We start from the raw sequence: 16,040 nt of genomic DNA on the forward strand, positions 1-16,040 counted from the left end.
TTTTTTTTAGTTTTTTATTGGTTTTTACCTTTATTTTAGCTTATTTTTCAGTTTTTTCCTTTTTTTTAGTTTTTTTTTATTTTTTATTTTTTTTAGTTTTTTACCTTTTTTTAGTTTTTTTAGTTTTTTTAGTTTTTTAGCTTTTTTACTTTTTTTATTAGTTTTTAGTTTTTTTTTGTAGTTTTTGCCTTTTTTTAGTTTTTTCAGTTTTTTTTTTAGTTTTTTATTGGTTTTTACCTTTATAGTTTTTTTAGTTTTTTAGCTTTTTTATTTTTTTTATTAGTTTTTAGTTTTTTTTGTAGTTTTTGCCTTTTTTTAGTTTTTTCAGTTTTGACGTCACCTAATCCAGTTTTTTCAGGTGACGTCACCTGACACATCCATCCACACATCCATCCATCCATCCATCCACAGACAACTTATTTTTATATATATAGATATATATATATATATATATATATATATATATATATATATATATATATATATATGGTTTTAACTACGTAAAACTTGCGAATATACAACATTCTTTGCTGTCCCATTGTCTTTGCATATAAATAGATTGTCAGGTTTACCGACTCTTGAACATGCAACATATAATGGTCCATGGGAAAACAATCTGTATTCAGATCTATACCTCATGATTCTAATGATTGCCCTTGAGCTTTGTTGATGGTGATTGCTAATCGACCATTCCCTGTCCCGGTGTCCCGGTCGTCATTTACATCCCCCTGTTTCCCCCGGTGTCCCCGTTGTAGTTGTGTCCCTGTGTCCCGGTCGTCATTTATATTCCCTGTGTCCCGGTCGTCATTTGTATCCCGGTGTCCCGGTCTGTATATACATTCGTTTTTTAGTTTTGTTTTTCTCCTTTATTTTTTTCCTTTTTTTTTCTTTTTTAGCTTATTTAGATTTTTAGATTTTTTAGTTTTTTTATTAGTTTTTAGTTTTTTTTTCTTTTTAGTTTTTTTGTCCCGGTCGTCATTTATATCCCCCTGTTTCCCCCGGTGTCCCCGTTGTAGTTGTGTCCCTGTGTCCCGGTCGTCATTTATATTCCCTGTGTCCCGGTCGTCATTTGTATCCCGGTGTACCGGTCTGTATATACATTCCTTTTTTAGTTTTGTTTTTCTCCTTTATTTTTTTCCTTTTTTTTTCTTTTTTAGTTTATTTAGATTTTTAGATTTTTTAGTTTTTTTATTAGTTTTTAGTTTTTTTTTCTTTTTAGTTTTTTTGTAGTTTTTAACTTCTTTTTAGTTTTGTTAATTTTTTTTTTTACTTATGTCCTGGTCGTCATTCATACTCCCTGTGTCCCGGTGCTTCCCGGTGCTTTGTTGATTGCTAATCGAACATTCCTTTTGTCCTGGTCGCTTTCTCTTTGAGTTTCGTCATTTATTTTTTTCTTTTTTAGTTCTTTTAGTTTTTACCTTTTTTAGTTTTTTTTAGTTTTTTAGATGAAAATTTTTTTTAGTTTTTTCCTTTTTTTCTTTTTAGTTTTTTATTGGTTTTTACCTTTATTTTAGCTTATTTTTCAGTTTTTTCCTTTTTTTTAGTTTTTTTTTATTTTTTATTTTTTTTAGTTTTTTACCTTTTTTTAGTTTTTTTAGTTTTTTTAGTTTTTTAGCTTTTTTACTTTTTTTATTAGTTTTTAGTTTTTTTTTGTAGTTTTTGCCTTTTTTTAGTTTTTTCAGTTTTTTTTTTTAGTTTTTTAGTTTTTTTTTGTAGTTTTTGCCTTTTTTTAGTTTTTTTAGTTTTTTAGCTTTTTTATTTTTTTTATTAGTTTTTAGTTTTTTTTGTAGTTTTTGCCTTTTTTAGTTTTTTCAGTTTTGACGTCACCTGATCCAGTTTTTTCAGGTGACGTCACCTGACACATCCATCCACACATCCATCCACACATCCATCCACAGACAACTTATTTTTATATATATAGATATCTATATATATATATATATATATATATATATATATATATATATATATATAAGATATAATAGTCATCGGATTCCTTTGAGGTTTTATTAAACAGCCATGGAGTCACGCTTAAAGGAAATTTATTTTAATTGCTTATTTTGGAGGATCAATTCAAGGCTCAGGAAGTTTAAGGTATCACTGTAATCACTCGAATTAAAAGAATGTCTGGGAAAAGTAAATCTTGATATTTCATCCTTTTTTGTCCAGTGTTTGCTCATGCCAATGAAGCTAAAATGAAAAATCTAGATCCCAAGAGCTCTATCTTATAAGGAAGATGAAATCCGGATAAGAACTGACAAAACTTGGTATTATAAATTTTTTAAAATAACAGAAAATGCTAAAAATAGAATAAACGCTGATGAGTCGGCGTTGCACAAAAGCCGCGCATAATTGTGAACACAATATTTTCTGATAACTTTTTTTTTTAATCTTATCTATTCGCATGTTGTTTTGGAAAAAGGTTAAACTTGGTGCAACCAGTGATGTCAATTAATGTGGGGAGTATTTACCGCCCCACCTAGATTTTAAGAAATCCGTTATCTCTGTATTTACATTGGAAAACGTTTTTATTTTGTATTTTCATTTAAGAAAAAACTTAACCCCTCCTACTTGGATTTTGAAAAATTTATTTTTGCCTCTCTCTCCTCAATTTTTCTGCATTGACACCACTGGAGGATGCAAAAATTATTCTTCATATCTTCATTACCCACGAGCACCAATTCACGAAAATGTAGGCCTAGGGAAAGACAAGACATTTTTCAAAATCTTCGGGAGGGCTTTTTTTCAAGCAAAAATTTACTAAAAAAATATATATATATATATATATATATATATATATATATATATATATATATATATATATATATATATATATATATATATATATATCTATATATATAAAAATAAGTTGTCTGTGGATCTGTGGATCGTGGATCAGGTGACGTCATGTTTGTCCGCATATGACGTCTGAATTATTTCACACTAATACAAAAGAAGAAAAAAACTAAAAAAGGTAAAAACTACAAAAAAAACTAAAAAGAAAAAAAAACTAAAAAAGCTAAAAAACTAAAAAAAACTAAAAAAAGGTAAAAATCTAATAACTAAAAAAAAACTGAAAAAAATAAAAAAAGGCAAAAACTACAAAAAAAATAAAAACTAATAAAAAAACTAAAAAAGCTAAAAAACTAAAAAAACTAAAAAAAAACTAAAAAAAGGTACAAAACTAAAAAAAACTAAAAACTAAAAAAGAAAAAAACTAAAAAAAAGGAAAAAACTGAAAAATAAAAGAGAAAAAGAAAACTAAAAAAATATGAATAAATATATATAAAAATAAGTTGTTTGTGGGTTATGTCTGTCTGTCTGTCTGTCGAGTGACGTCGTGTTTGTCCGCATATGACGTCTGAATTATTTCACACTAATACAAAAGAAGAAAAAAAACTAAAAAAGGTAAAAACTACAAAAAAAACTAAAAAGAAAAAAACTAAAAAAGCTAAAAAACTAAAAAAAACTAAAAAAAGGTAAAAAACTAAAAACTAAAAAAAACTGAAAAAACTAAAAAAAGGCAAAAACTAAAAAAAAAAACTAAAAACTAATAAAAAAACTAAAAAAGCTAAAAAACTAAAAAAACTAAAAAAACTAAAAAAAGGTAAAAAACAAAAAAAAACTAAAAACTAAAAAAGAAAAAACTAAAAAAAAGGAAAAAACTGAAAAATAAGAGAAAAAGAAAACTAAAAAAATATTAATAAAAAGAAAAAACTAAAAAAAAGGAAAAAACTGAAAAATAAGAGAAAAAGAAAACTAAAAAAATATTAATAAATATAAAAAATATAAATATAAATATAATATAAATTAGCAATCAACAAAGCACCGAGACACAAATGACGACCGGGACACAGGGAGTATAAATGACGACCAGGACATAAGTAAAAAAAAAACTAAAAAAACTAAAAAAATGGTAAAAACTACAAAAAAACTGAAAAAACTAAAAAAAGGCAAAAACTAAAAAAAAAAACTAAAAACTAATAAAAAAACTAAAAAAGCTAAAAAACTAAAAAAACTAAAAAAACTAAAAAAAGGTAAAAAACAAAAAAAAACTAAAAACTAAAAAAGAAAAAACTAAAAAAAAGGAAAAAACTGAAAAATAAGAGAAAAAGAAAACTAAAAAAATATTAATAAAAAGAAAAAACTAAAAAAAAGGAAAAAACTGAAAAATAAGAGAAAAAGAAAACTAAAAAAATATTAATAAATATAAAAAATATAAATATAAATATAATATAAATTAGCAATCAACAAAGCACCGAGACACAAATGACGACCGGGACACAGGGAGTATAAATGACGACCAGGACATAAGTAAAAAAAAAACTAAAAAAACTAAAAAAATGGTAAAAACTACAAAAAAACTAAAAACTAATAAAAAAACTAAAATATCTAAAAATCTAAATAAACTAAAAAAGAAAAAAAAGAAAAAAGGAAAAAAATAAAGGAGAAAAACAAAACTAAAAAACGAATGTATATACAGACCGGGACACCGGGATACAAATGACGACCGGGACACAGGGAATATAAATGACGACCGGGACACAGGGACACAACTACAATGGGGACGCCGGGGGGCACAGGGGGATATAAATGACGACCGGGACACCGGGACACAAGGAATATAAATGACGCCCGGACACAGGGAATATAAATGACGACCGGGACACAGGGACATAACTACAAAGGGGACGCCGGGGTGCACAGGGGGATATATAAATGACGATGGCGACTCAGGGAATGGTCGATTAGCAATCACCATCAACAAAGCTCAAGGGCAATCATTAGAATCATGAGGTATAGATCTGAATACGGATTGTTTTCCCATGGACCATTATATGTTGCATGTTCAAGAGTCGGTAAACCTGAAAATCTATTTATATGCACAGACAATGGGACAGCAAAGAATGTTGTATATTCGCAAGTTTTACGTAGTTAAAAACATATATATATATATATATATATATATATATATATATATATATATATATATATATATATATATATATATATATATATATATATATATATATCTATCTATATTCACAGGTGGGACATAGGGACACAACTACAATGGCGCGTAACTAATATGGCGCGTAACGACTTACGCGCGCGGGGGGGCTTGGGGGGGGCGCGAAGCGCCACCCCAACAGCTAGTATATATATATAAACTTAGAAACGTAATTGCCTCCCCCTACCCGGTAATAAGAGCTAGACTCTGGCATATCGAGCAGGGCATATCATTTTTGTAGTTGTATTTAGTTTGTAAATAAAAAGAACCAGAACCTGGTACTGACACCGCCGGCTTAGATTACCTTCTTCCTCCTCCAATATTAAAAAAAAATCCTGCTTTGCGCCTGGTCGTAGCTAAGCAAGGGTTTAAGTATATAAAACAAATTCGCAAGGGCGCCCAAGATACCAGACAAAAAAAAACAATTCAAAACAAAATTGTACTGCAGATCAGAATAAAGATATCACAGTAACTTCATTGTCAGACTGAAGAAGGAGAGCTTTTCAAAATACTCAAATGATAAAAAACTTACCTTAATAAACTGTTCTAGAACCCAGTATAGGCCTAATAAACAGAAAACTTCTCAAACAAAAATCAAGTCCGGACGATTAACACTGCACTGACAGATCCAAAAGGGGGGACCACCTCCTCCAAGATTTTTGTGGCACCCTCTTTCCCTGATTTTTTTTCTTGTTTTCACTCTTTTTTTAGAATAAATTTATCGTTTGGTCATTTATTGGCGCCTTTGTCACATTGATCCCCCCCCCCCAATATTTTGCTCATTGGTGCCCTTTTCACATTAGGCCTCCTCCAAGATTTTGCTTTAAATCCACTCCTGTAACACTGGGTCCTGTAACTCCTGTAACAAATGTCAATCTTGCAACTGAGCTTTTTTTTAGTTTTTTAGAGCTTTTTTTTATTTATAAAAAACAACAAAGAAAGAGACAAAGCAAGTAATGTCTAGTGATAACAGTTGTCTAATTATTCAAATGAACTGTTTTTTTTTAATAAGGTGACTAATTAAGAAATATTGTTTTATGCAAATCTCTGAATATAAATTTGATTAACGATTCTTGGAGAGTTCAAGTCAAAGAGATAATAGACAGCGGAAATAAGCATCTTCGGTCTTTCAATGGGCTTTCGGTCAATATCAATATATCTAACGTATGAAACTAAAGGAAGAAAGGATGTAATAAATGAAAAATAAAATCAAATAAATGAGAAAATTAAGATTTTGTCAACCAGTGGCAAAATATGAAGACGAAGAACAAGCAAATATTTCGACAAGGACCTTCGCCAATTCGTCCTCAGTGCTCATAAAAAAAAAAAAAAAAAAAAAAAAAAAAAAAAAATCTAACCTTTCGAAATGAGGCTAAAAAGAGCAGAGTAGATACTCAATATATCTACAAAACAGGTAAAGGGAAATTTACAACAGGTATTTATGGAAATAATCAGTTCGGCGAAAGATCCTAAGAATCGAGCACCAGGAGAAGATCCAGGGGGACTGCCCCCAAAGATTTTTCTGGCACCCTCATTTGTTTTTAATCTCTTCTTTTTAATAAACTTGTCAATTTGGTCAATTTTTAGTGACCTTGTCACATTGGGCTCCCCAAGATTTTACTCTAGCTTCTACTGTCAAATACGACTCTGTTCTTGAATCCAGATATAAATCTAAGAAAGATACAAAGACCACATATCATATGTAAATACGAAAATCATATCATGAGAAAGATTATGGTCTGTAGCAGATATTTGTTTCTAAAGAAAATATATTCTTTCTTTCCAATGTCATAAGAAATGCTAAGATTTTTTAGAGTTTGTCATCTATGACATGAAAAAAAAAAACAACTAGAGCATCAACCCTGAATTAATTAAAAAAAAAAAATTTTCAGAGGGAAATAAAGAGCAAAGTTGAAACTAAAATGAACAAAAATTGTTACTTCCCAGCCTATCTGGGAAGTAATAATTTTTGTTCGTTTCAAGTTTCAACTTTGCTCTTTACTTCCCTCACAAAAACTTTTTTTAAATTATTCTTTGCTCGTTTTCGATTAAAATTTAATTTAGAAACAACCTGCCATGATCTTTTTTATTTATATGGAATAATTTCTGTTCGCTTTAAGTTTTAATGTTACTCCTTAGTTTCAGTTGAAAACTTATTCTTTTATATAATTTCTTCTCACCTCCAATCTAGGGAAGATGAGACACTTAGACCTTTACTTAGGAGCTGAGCGAAGAAGCCGTACAAGAATTGAAGGAAAAAATAAGTTGAGGAGTGGAAAGAAAAATCAAAACATAGTGTTGCTTCTTTTTTGTTTATTTTTTTTAAGAAAAAATAGATCTTTAATTCTTGACTTTTTAAAAATTGAATTTAGTAGCACTTAAGAAAGTAGCTCTAGGCAAGCAGTTTCGACAAGAAAGTTTAACTAAGCAGAAGGGTTTGGATATCGACATGCTTGTGGAAAATTTTGCTAGCTCAACAGAAGTGTGCTTTTAGGCTTAGGGAGTTGTTTGACCAGCCCCTATATAGAAAAGTCATTCATTATATGGAAATGAATCGACATTTCAAAGAAAGATCATTCGTTATGTAGGTACAATAAATGGTACTATTTCAATTCCAGAATTTGTATGAGGGTATATAGACTGCATACAGTCCTTTCACCCCATTGACTTCAAAATGGCACTAGCAATCCTTATTTTTCATCTTCTCTTCCCTTCTTCTTGGTTTGTGGGAAGTGCGAGTACTTGAGCTGCCTGTCCCTGGCAGTTTAAGGCCAGGAGGCTGGCTGGTACCAATACGGCTCTTCCTACTCACTCTTGCTCTCTTCTGCACAATAGATCTTCATTAATAAACTAGCCCATTATCCATTGTCTTTTTCATAATTTGGATCATCACCCTATAAGTCGCCTTTTCAGTATTAGGAGGTAGTTGTAAGCTAATGATGGAGTCAAATATTTCTGCAATCTTTAGTATTTTGCAAATTATCTTAATCTTATTAATTCCAGGTACAAGTATATTGCAATCAAAAAATATGTGTTGGAGTTTCCACTGTTGTTAACACCACCTGAATAGTGGTGAATGATATAAATTCCACTGAAATCGGACAGAATTCAGAAAAAGATATCGTGATTTCAGTCTATAGTACCACACTGTGTCTTCTCTAGAACGAAATGATAGACACTTTATTTGTCCACCACGTTTCATAATATCTCGTAGGTTCCCCAGTTTTGATTCTGGTTGGGGGCCCATATTTGCTGCTTCATTTGCTAGCCTATCACCAGTCGCGTTACGAATCAGTCCTTTATGACTAGGAATATGCTGGAAGGAAACAAAAATGCCCCCTTTATTTAATCTTTGTAGATCATCTCTTATTAATTTTAAATCTGAATCAGCAGCCTCATAATTTATTTTTCTTATGAATTGAATTGCGGACTTTGAATCTGTAAGGATTAACACATTCTTTGACGAAAGGTTCAGTCTGGCCATAGTTTCAAGTGCTTTATGAATAGCAAATAACTCTACTGATAGAATTGAAGTGTGGGATGGAAGAGTTGCTGATATATTCGAGGAAACATGAGGAATGCACACCACAGCTCCTCTGCTCTTGATCCTTTTACTGAACCATCCATGAAGGCTAGAATATGTTCAGGAAAGTGTGAGGATATCTCATTAGTAAAGAGTCGACAGACATACTGATCTGAATAATGTGACTTGTCTTTAGAAACTAATTGAAGATGACACTCAGGAGCCACCATTGCCCATGGTGGAGACTTTGGAAAAGAGTAACTATCTGCATGTTCACTTTTCCAATTTAGGTAATCTTTTAGATAACAGTTAAAAGAAGATAGTAGGTGTTGGGGCTTGACAGGATTTCCAAAAGTGGAGGGAAAAACTGCATGAATTTTGCCATATGTTTGTATTTTTGTGAAGTAGCAGTTTCTCTGCATAGTAGCCCTGTCTTTCAGAGCAGGTAGTCCAGAAAGCTCTTTGAGCTTAATCACTGCAGTATGTTTGTGGAGCCCCAAAGCAATTCTAACGGCTGAATTTTGGAGTGTCTCAAGGGTATTGAACAAACTAACTGGAAGATTTGTAAGAAATTGGATGCCATATTCCAATTTAGATCAAATATACGTTTTGCAAAGTCAATCGTCAACTTTGGTGAAGATCCCCATTTAGATCCTGCAAGTCGTTTTAGGATGGTTAGCCATTTTAAATTGTTACTCTCAACATCATTAAATATGGTTGCCATTTTAAACGAGTATCAAGAATCATGCCCAGTAGCCAAACTGATTGCTCATAGACTATCTCACTCTCCTCTATCCTTAAGAGTTTTGGAAGTGTTGCTTGTCGTTTATGGAACACAATTGCTTTTGTTTTTGGTACCGAAATGGGCAGTCCAAAAGCTTTAGAAAGACAGGCACACATCATATATGTCTTCCTGAATGATAAACTAAGTTTGTTTTCATTTCAAAAATTTTGGGAAGAATTACCAGAATTCTCCTGCAGAAATGTTTTCATTTGTTTTTCTTCCTCTGTGGATGCGCAATCTTACGTATGGAGAGAACATTACAGCAGAATTTTCAAGTAAATAATTTGAACAATTTGGAATAATTATCAAAAGTAATTTGAATAATTAATCCTTCTTTTAATATACAACATTTCTTTTAGTAAACAACCGCATGCCTACACTTCTCCAACCACTAAGTGCCAAGGGGTTGGAGTCAAGAGTGTAATTTGCTATGGTCAGTGGGGCAATTGCCCCTCCTAGACCTCAGTTTTACCCCAGACCACAGTTTTCCCCCACTCTGTTGAAATTTATTTTCCCCAAAAATGTTGTCAAAACCAAATTAAGCCTGCAAAATTCAAGCATCCACTGAAACAGGTCAGTTTCCTTTAATACATCTTTATCTTTTTTTTATTACTATATGGTTCGTTTTTCAGTTTTCTCTGTCATTTTCACTTGATTTGAGAAATTTCGGATAGGCCATTAGCCCCAGCTTTTCCACTTAAGACATGGCACCAAAAGTGCCGTTTTTAGTGCCATTTGGAACTTGCTGATGGTGTAATTTATAAAAAGGAAGTAGATATTAGCAATATCTTTAATATGAGCTATTAAAAATCTGTCTAAGATACCTGCAATACCAATACGCCCAATAACAATATGTCAATACTCATAAGCATGATATTGATACGCCCAATACCAATACAGCATACAACCCTTTCCCCAGGGAATAGGGTGGGTCATATCATCACCAAAGTCATGAGAGTGGACCTTTGAACGATTTTGAACAAAATGGCTATCTCAAAATTTTGATTGGATAACTTTCGGGGGAGAGGAGAGGGGGCTAGTTACCCTCCATCTTTTGGTTGCTTAAAAAAAGCACTAGCAAATTTAATTTCCATTCAAGTGAGTCATTAAACATCTCTCTATGATGTTGTGGTTGGTGCACTTTTAATTTCGATCTGATGCCATTTCAAGGGATTTCATGATCTTTTTCACCATTACCATAATTTTTTTTGCAATAAGCTTTTACTTTTAATATTAAATGAAACAATAGTTGCCATTCCTGATTCAGTGTGAGAAAAAGCTTTTTTTAACTTGGCAGCTTTTTAAAACAAGTTTTTTTTACTTTTGGTTATTATGGGCTGTGGTTTGCTCTTTACTAGGTTGCAGCTACTGCTGCAATCATGATAATCATGATATTCATAAACATTCAGCACTTCATGGGTAGTGCTACTTCTACAAACAACTCACTGTAGAACTAAGCCACTTGGGGCCAACACAGTTCGATTAGTAGAATTGTTTGTGCTAATTTCTAAATAACAACTGGTTCATAATACCTGTTAGAAAAAAAAAATCAGGAAACTTTTGTATATATTAGCCTAGGGCTATAATCAGACAATAAGGGGTAGTGAGTTGATACTCAGTTAAAATAGAAGAGACAGGAAATCTAATACATTAAAATTCCTGAATATCAAAAAGTAAAAAAAAAATTACTGTAGTTACAGTTAAGACTTTTTTTTACTGAAGAGTTTAGTCCAGAGGAGGGGGATAAACTGCACTGTTGCCAAATAGAATGCACTGGATCTTGAAATCAAAATTTACAGGGAGAACCAAGGGATATAGCAATAATATGACAGCTGATGCTATCTAGTGTAAATTAGACTTTTCTGGGGAGGGCTAGATTTCAAATCACTATATTATGTGATGATAAGCTGTTAAAATGAACAAAAAATAATAATAATAAAACCAATGCACTACATAAAGGGCGTTTCCAGGATTTTGTCTGTGGGGAGGGATTTACAAAACTTTAAAATCGCATCAAAATTTACCTATATGCATCTTTGTCATGTTTTTACAAGACTGACAATAATTTTGGGGAGGGGGAGGGTTCAAATACGGTACCACCACCCCCCCCCAAAAAAAAAAACATTACTTTGTATTAGATGGGATTAACTCTAACTTTGTTAATTATACAAGCATTTTAGCAGGGTGGTTGTGGTTTAGATTTGAAAACAAATGCATGAGTTGTCAAAAAAAACTCCTCCAATGGACTGTGGGAGGGGAACAGTACCCCTGAATCTGAATCTACCAGTTAGCAAAAGAAAGGTGTAGCACTTAATTCGAAAATGTTTGACAGTATTTGGCTATATATAATTTTATTTGACAAAAAATTGACAGAATCTGAAGGCTTTTTGATTTCAAATCATAAATTCTTGATCATATCTTATCCCTCTTTTGATTATACATCCTGCATAAATACATATTGTTGCATCTAGATTTGAGAAAATAGTTACTATTCATATAGGAACATGCCCATGCACTCATTTTAAATGAGGCAAACTTGGAATGGTCTATAAACATAACAATAAAAGCAAACAAGAGGCTAATTGTGCTGAAAATCAAAGAAATCACATGAGATGGTAGTATCTATAGATTTAGGAAGGCTGCCCAAGGCCCTTATATGCTACTTGTTTTCCCCTGTAATCCCCCAAGACACCCTATCAAAATTTTGAGGGTTCTAGGTGCTTACTCCCCCCAGGGGAGATGGGGAGGTAAGCTCCCCCTAGAAAAATGCCTGTATATTTCCCAATGGCAAGTGTTATCAGTAAGCAATGGAACAGTTATAAAACTCAAAAAGGCACTTAAATTTCTATAATGTGTTTCTCTTATTGTTTTGTAGTTATGGAAGGAGGGAGATATCTCAAAGGGTAAATTTTGATGCCAAAACATTCCTGCTCTCATTGACTGTGATCTCATGGGATGAGATCACATGGGATGACAAGGGATCTCATAATCCCTTGGACTGTTGCCAGGATTTTGTTTGGGGGGATACAAAAGAAACTTTTAAACAAACCCAAAATGCAAAATTTATTTTTACTTCCTTATAATTTCTGGGAATATTTATTGTCAATGCTGTTATTATGGAAGTAACAAGTAGCACTAAAGTCCAGAATGAGCTGAATTAATTCTATATAGGAGGGGGCTGAAATTTGCCTAAATGACAGGTCTATATCTATTGAAATTTTGACAGAACAGCATTTTAAATTTTCAGTTACCAGTTGCTTTTTCTCTGCCTTTAGTTCTTAAAATCCAATTCCTGTTATTTGAGTAGAATTTTGATTCATATCAATGTTTTTTTTCAGAATTTAGGAAATGTATTTGCACATCTTTAAAACCTTATAAAATGGAATTGAGCAAAGTTATGAAGCTGAAAAGAATTTTGTTGTACTTCAATTAAGCAGAAGATATATTTCGCAAGGTTTCACTTTTATAACACACACATTTCTAAAGGTCATCAAAGGTCAGGGCCCTCAAGAGGGAGAAGGAGTGGAGGTAGTTGCTTCAAAATACCTTCCCAGGACATACTTTAGTCTGTAGATTTATCCCTGAAAGTTTCATTTTCCTAACCTAAACCCTTTCTGAGATAGCATGAAGTCAATTAACTAGAATTTTACCTATACTTTAGCCTGTAGACCCATCCTTGATGGGTCTACTTTTGATTGAATTGAGCAAAGTTATGAAGCTGGAAACTCCCAGGAAAGAATCCTGAGCCTTAGTGGTCCTCTTGGAAGGTGTTTTAGAATATCTGTACCCACTCCATTCTCATTCAAAGGGCATGGGCCATTGGCGACCTTTTATAATCTTTGTTTTACGAAAGTAAAATATTGAGTGTTTTAAGCCTAAAACCTTTGCTGAATTTTGATTTTTAAGATTTAAAGGTTTTCAGCCCAACAGTCAAATTTGTATAAAATCCTTGATACGGCTTGAAATTCAAAAATTGATAATAATTGCTAATATGATTCCACTTACTTTGTATAGTCAAGTTTTAATAAGATAAAATTCAATTGCGTACAAGGGATAACCGAATTTTAAAATAGTTTGCCTGTAAAATGACACTGTTGCCATTAATAAGTATTTGAAATTAATGAACCATTAAAAACGTGCTTTTTCCTTACATTAACTAAAAAACAATTTCCCTGATGAAAAGCACAAGCGAATGCTATATATATATACATTAATATATATATATATATATATATATATATATATATATATATATATATATATATATATATATATATATATATATATATATATATATATATATATATATATATATATATATATATATATATATATATATATATATATATATATATATATATATATATCAATTCAATTCAATTCAATTTATTTATAACCCATCTACAAAAAGAGGGCGGAACGCCCTTAAGATGGAGTAATAAGAGAAAAAAAAGGTACAAATAAATACAAATCAACACAATCAAACAATTAAATAAGTAATGCTGACCATGGGTGAGACACTATCGACATAGAAGAACGAAAATCATGAAGCCTTTTATCAATAATAGATGTAGGAGAAACTAGGCGGAATTTGTTCACTAAGTAACTATTTCTAGTCCAAGGAGGGTAACTGAGAAGGAATTTAGCATAACGAAAATATACTCTCCGAACAGATAGTTTCTGAGGTTCACTAAAAAACTGCCAAACCGGACAAAGAGAAAGGAGATGAGGTACAACTAGGCTATTATAAATTTTCGTAAGATTTAATTTATCAATATGTTTAATATTAGATGCAATTGAAGCATAAGCAATTCTCAGTTTTTTCTTCAAAAGTTCAAGGGATAAATTCACAGTTTCTTTCATATTTTTTCCAATAGGCATTCCAAGGTAAACTAATTTTTGAGAAAGGGGGACATGAACATTAGCTAAAGATAAAAAAATAGGGCCATTTGTCTCTTTAAAATTGAAAGCTACAACAGCAGTTTTATCAACATTGAAAGAAAGCCCAATATTTTTATATTCATTATAAAGCTGATTAAACGCATTTTCACATCCACTAAAAGTACGGCTTAGATTCAAAACGTCATCTGCAAAAGTTATTAAAGACAAGTTAAATCCACGGTGAATACAACTAAAATTAACAGAATTTTGGGCATTTAAAACAGAGTTATTAAATAAAGAAGGTGAGGTAAGGCCACCTTGACGGACTCCTTTCAAAATATTAAAAAGGGAAGATCCCCCCTTTAACTTCGCCTTAAGGTGATGGTACATATACAGAAGGCACTTCACTATACAAAAATTTACCCCTCTTTTATACGCTTCAAATAAAATTTGGGAAAAAATACAAGAGTCGAAAGCAAGAGGCAACATCTAAAGCACAAAGGATAATATGGGATCTACTTCTTTCTGCATCAGCAAGAACATTCATTAAAGCAAAAAGGGCATGCTCCCGGCTAATACCTTTTTGGTAACCAAACTGGTGGGGTGGGACATAACATTTAGAAACAATTTCATCCAAAATAACTGACTCAAACAATTTAAAAATAGTACAAGAAACTGTTATAGGTCGGAACGAATCACACGAAGTAAAATCCTTTTTGCCTTTTTTCGGGATAGGGGTTATTTGACCAACTGTAAATTGATAAGGAACAACTCCGTTTTCAATAGACATTTGAAAAAGTAGAGATAAATGATTAAAAAGAAGAGCACTTGCATAATCAAAATGTCTGGCAGTAATTCCATCAACTCCCGCAGAATTTCTTTTCTTTAGTTTTTGACAATAAAACGATACATCACTTGGCTTAATAATAAATGTCGAGGGTTCGTGTTTCTTCAGACAAGCACTTAATTCTTTTTCAAATTTTGACTCAAGAGCAGGATCGGGAGAAGAAAACTCATGCTTATAATAATTTATCCACTCAGGCTCAGGAATATTATTTGCACTAATGTGTTCACAAGGGCGTTCAAATTTTTTCCAGAGCTTCGAAGGGTTCTCTGCAATTTTATGAGCGTTTTTCTCAATAAGATCAACCTTATGTTTTCTTAACACTTTAGCAAAAAAACGTTTAGAACGTAGCCGCAGACCATTTATAGTCCCAGACTTAGGCCTGCCGCAATCCCTCCAAATATTCAGCCAAATTTTAGAAGACTCGCACGCAGAAATAAGGGAAGGGTTTTTTGACCAACCCTGAAGTTGAGAGCCTTTCCTAATACGCTTGCACGGGACAGCTGAAGCTTCAGCACACTTTAATGCATGGTTAATTTCAGCTAGATAGGTGGTAAGTCCGATGGCTATTTCTTTTTCACTAAGGCCAGAGCGCGTGCACAACAAATGAAAGGGCACCTTTATTTTATTTAATATTCTGTCACATTCAAAACGAAACATCTCGCGGTTAACTTCTTTCCAGTCTTTTATATAAAACCACTTTTTATCTGGCTGTTTAGGGGCATGAAATGAAGCATTTATTTTCAACTTTATTGGAAGGTGATCCGAATAAAAGCCATCACAAATTACCTCGACAGTTTCACAGGGGAAAGATGCAATAAAATGATCAAGGTTAGAAGTCGCTGACAGGACACCAATAAACGTGAAAGTTTCTGTTTTGTCAGCAACTGAGTAGGAAGGGGGGAGGGAATTCAGAAGGAGTTGGGTTCTTGGCGATGAACTGTCTGTTAAGTCACAATTAAAGTCTCCTGCAATCAAAACTCGAGCATTTGGATGC

General features: G+C 32.1%; 1 protein-coding gene across 1 annotated transcript in view; it reads right to left on the reverse strand.

Annotated features, from left to right (window-relative positions):
* The window catches only part of LOC136027396 (transmembrane ascorbate-dependent reductase CYB561-like), a 74,551-nt gene extending 61,100 nt beyond the window's left edge, over positions 1–13,451 (reverse strand). Inside the window, exon 1 of the mRNA XM_065704608.1 lies at positions 13,324–13,451. The gene's annotated coding sequence lies outside the window, so the exon portion shown is untranslated. The remainder of the gene's footprint in view (positions 1–13,323) is intronic.
* Positions 13,452–16,040: the final 2,589 nt, after the last annotated feature.

The sequence above is a fragment of the Artemia franciscana genome, chromosome 5, assembly GCF_032884065.1.
Source record: "Artemia franciscana chromosome 5, ASM3288406v1, whole genome shotgun sequence".
Classification (NCBI taxonomy): Eukaryota; Metazoa; Arthropoda; class Branchiopoda; order Anostraca; family Artemiidae; genus Artemia; species Artemia franciscana.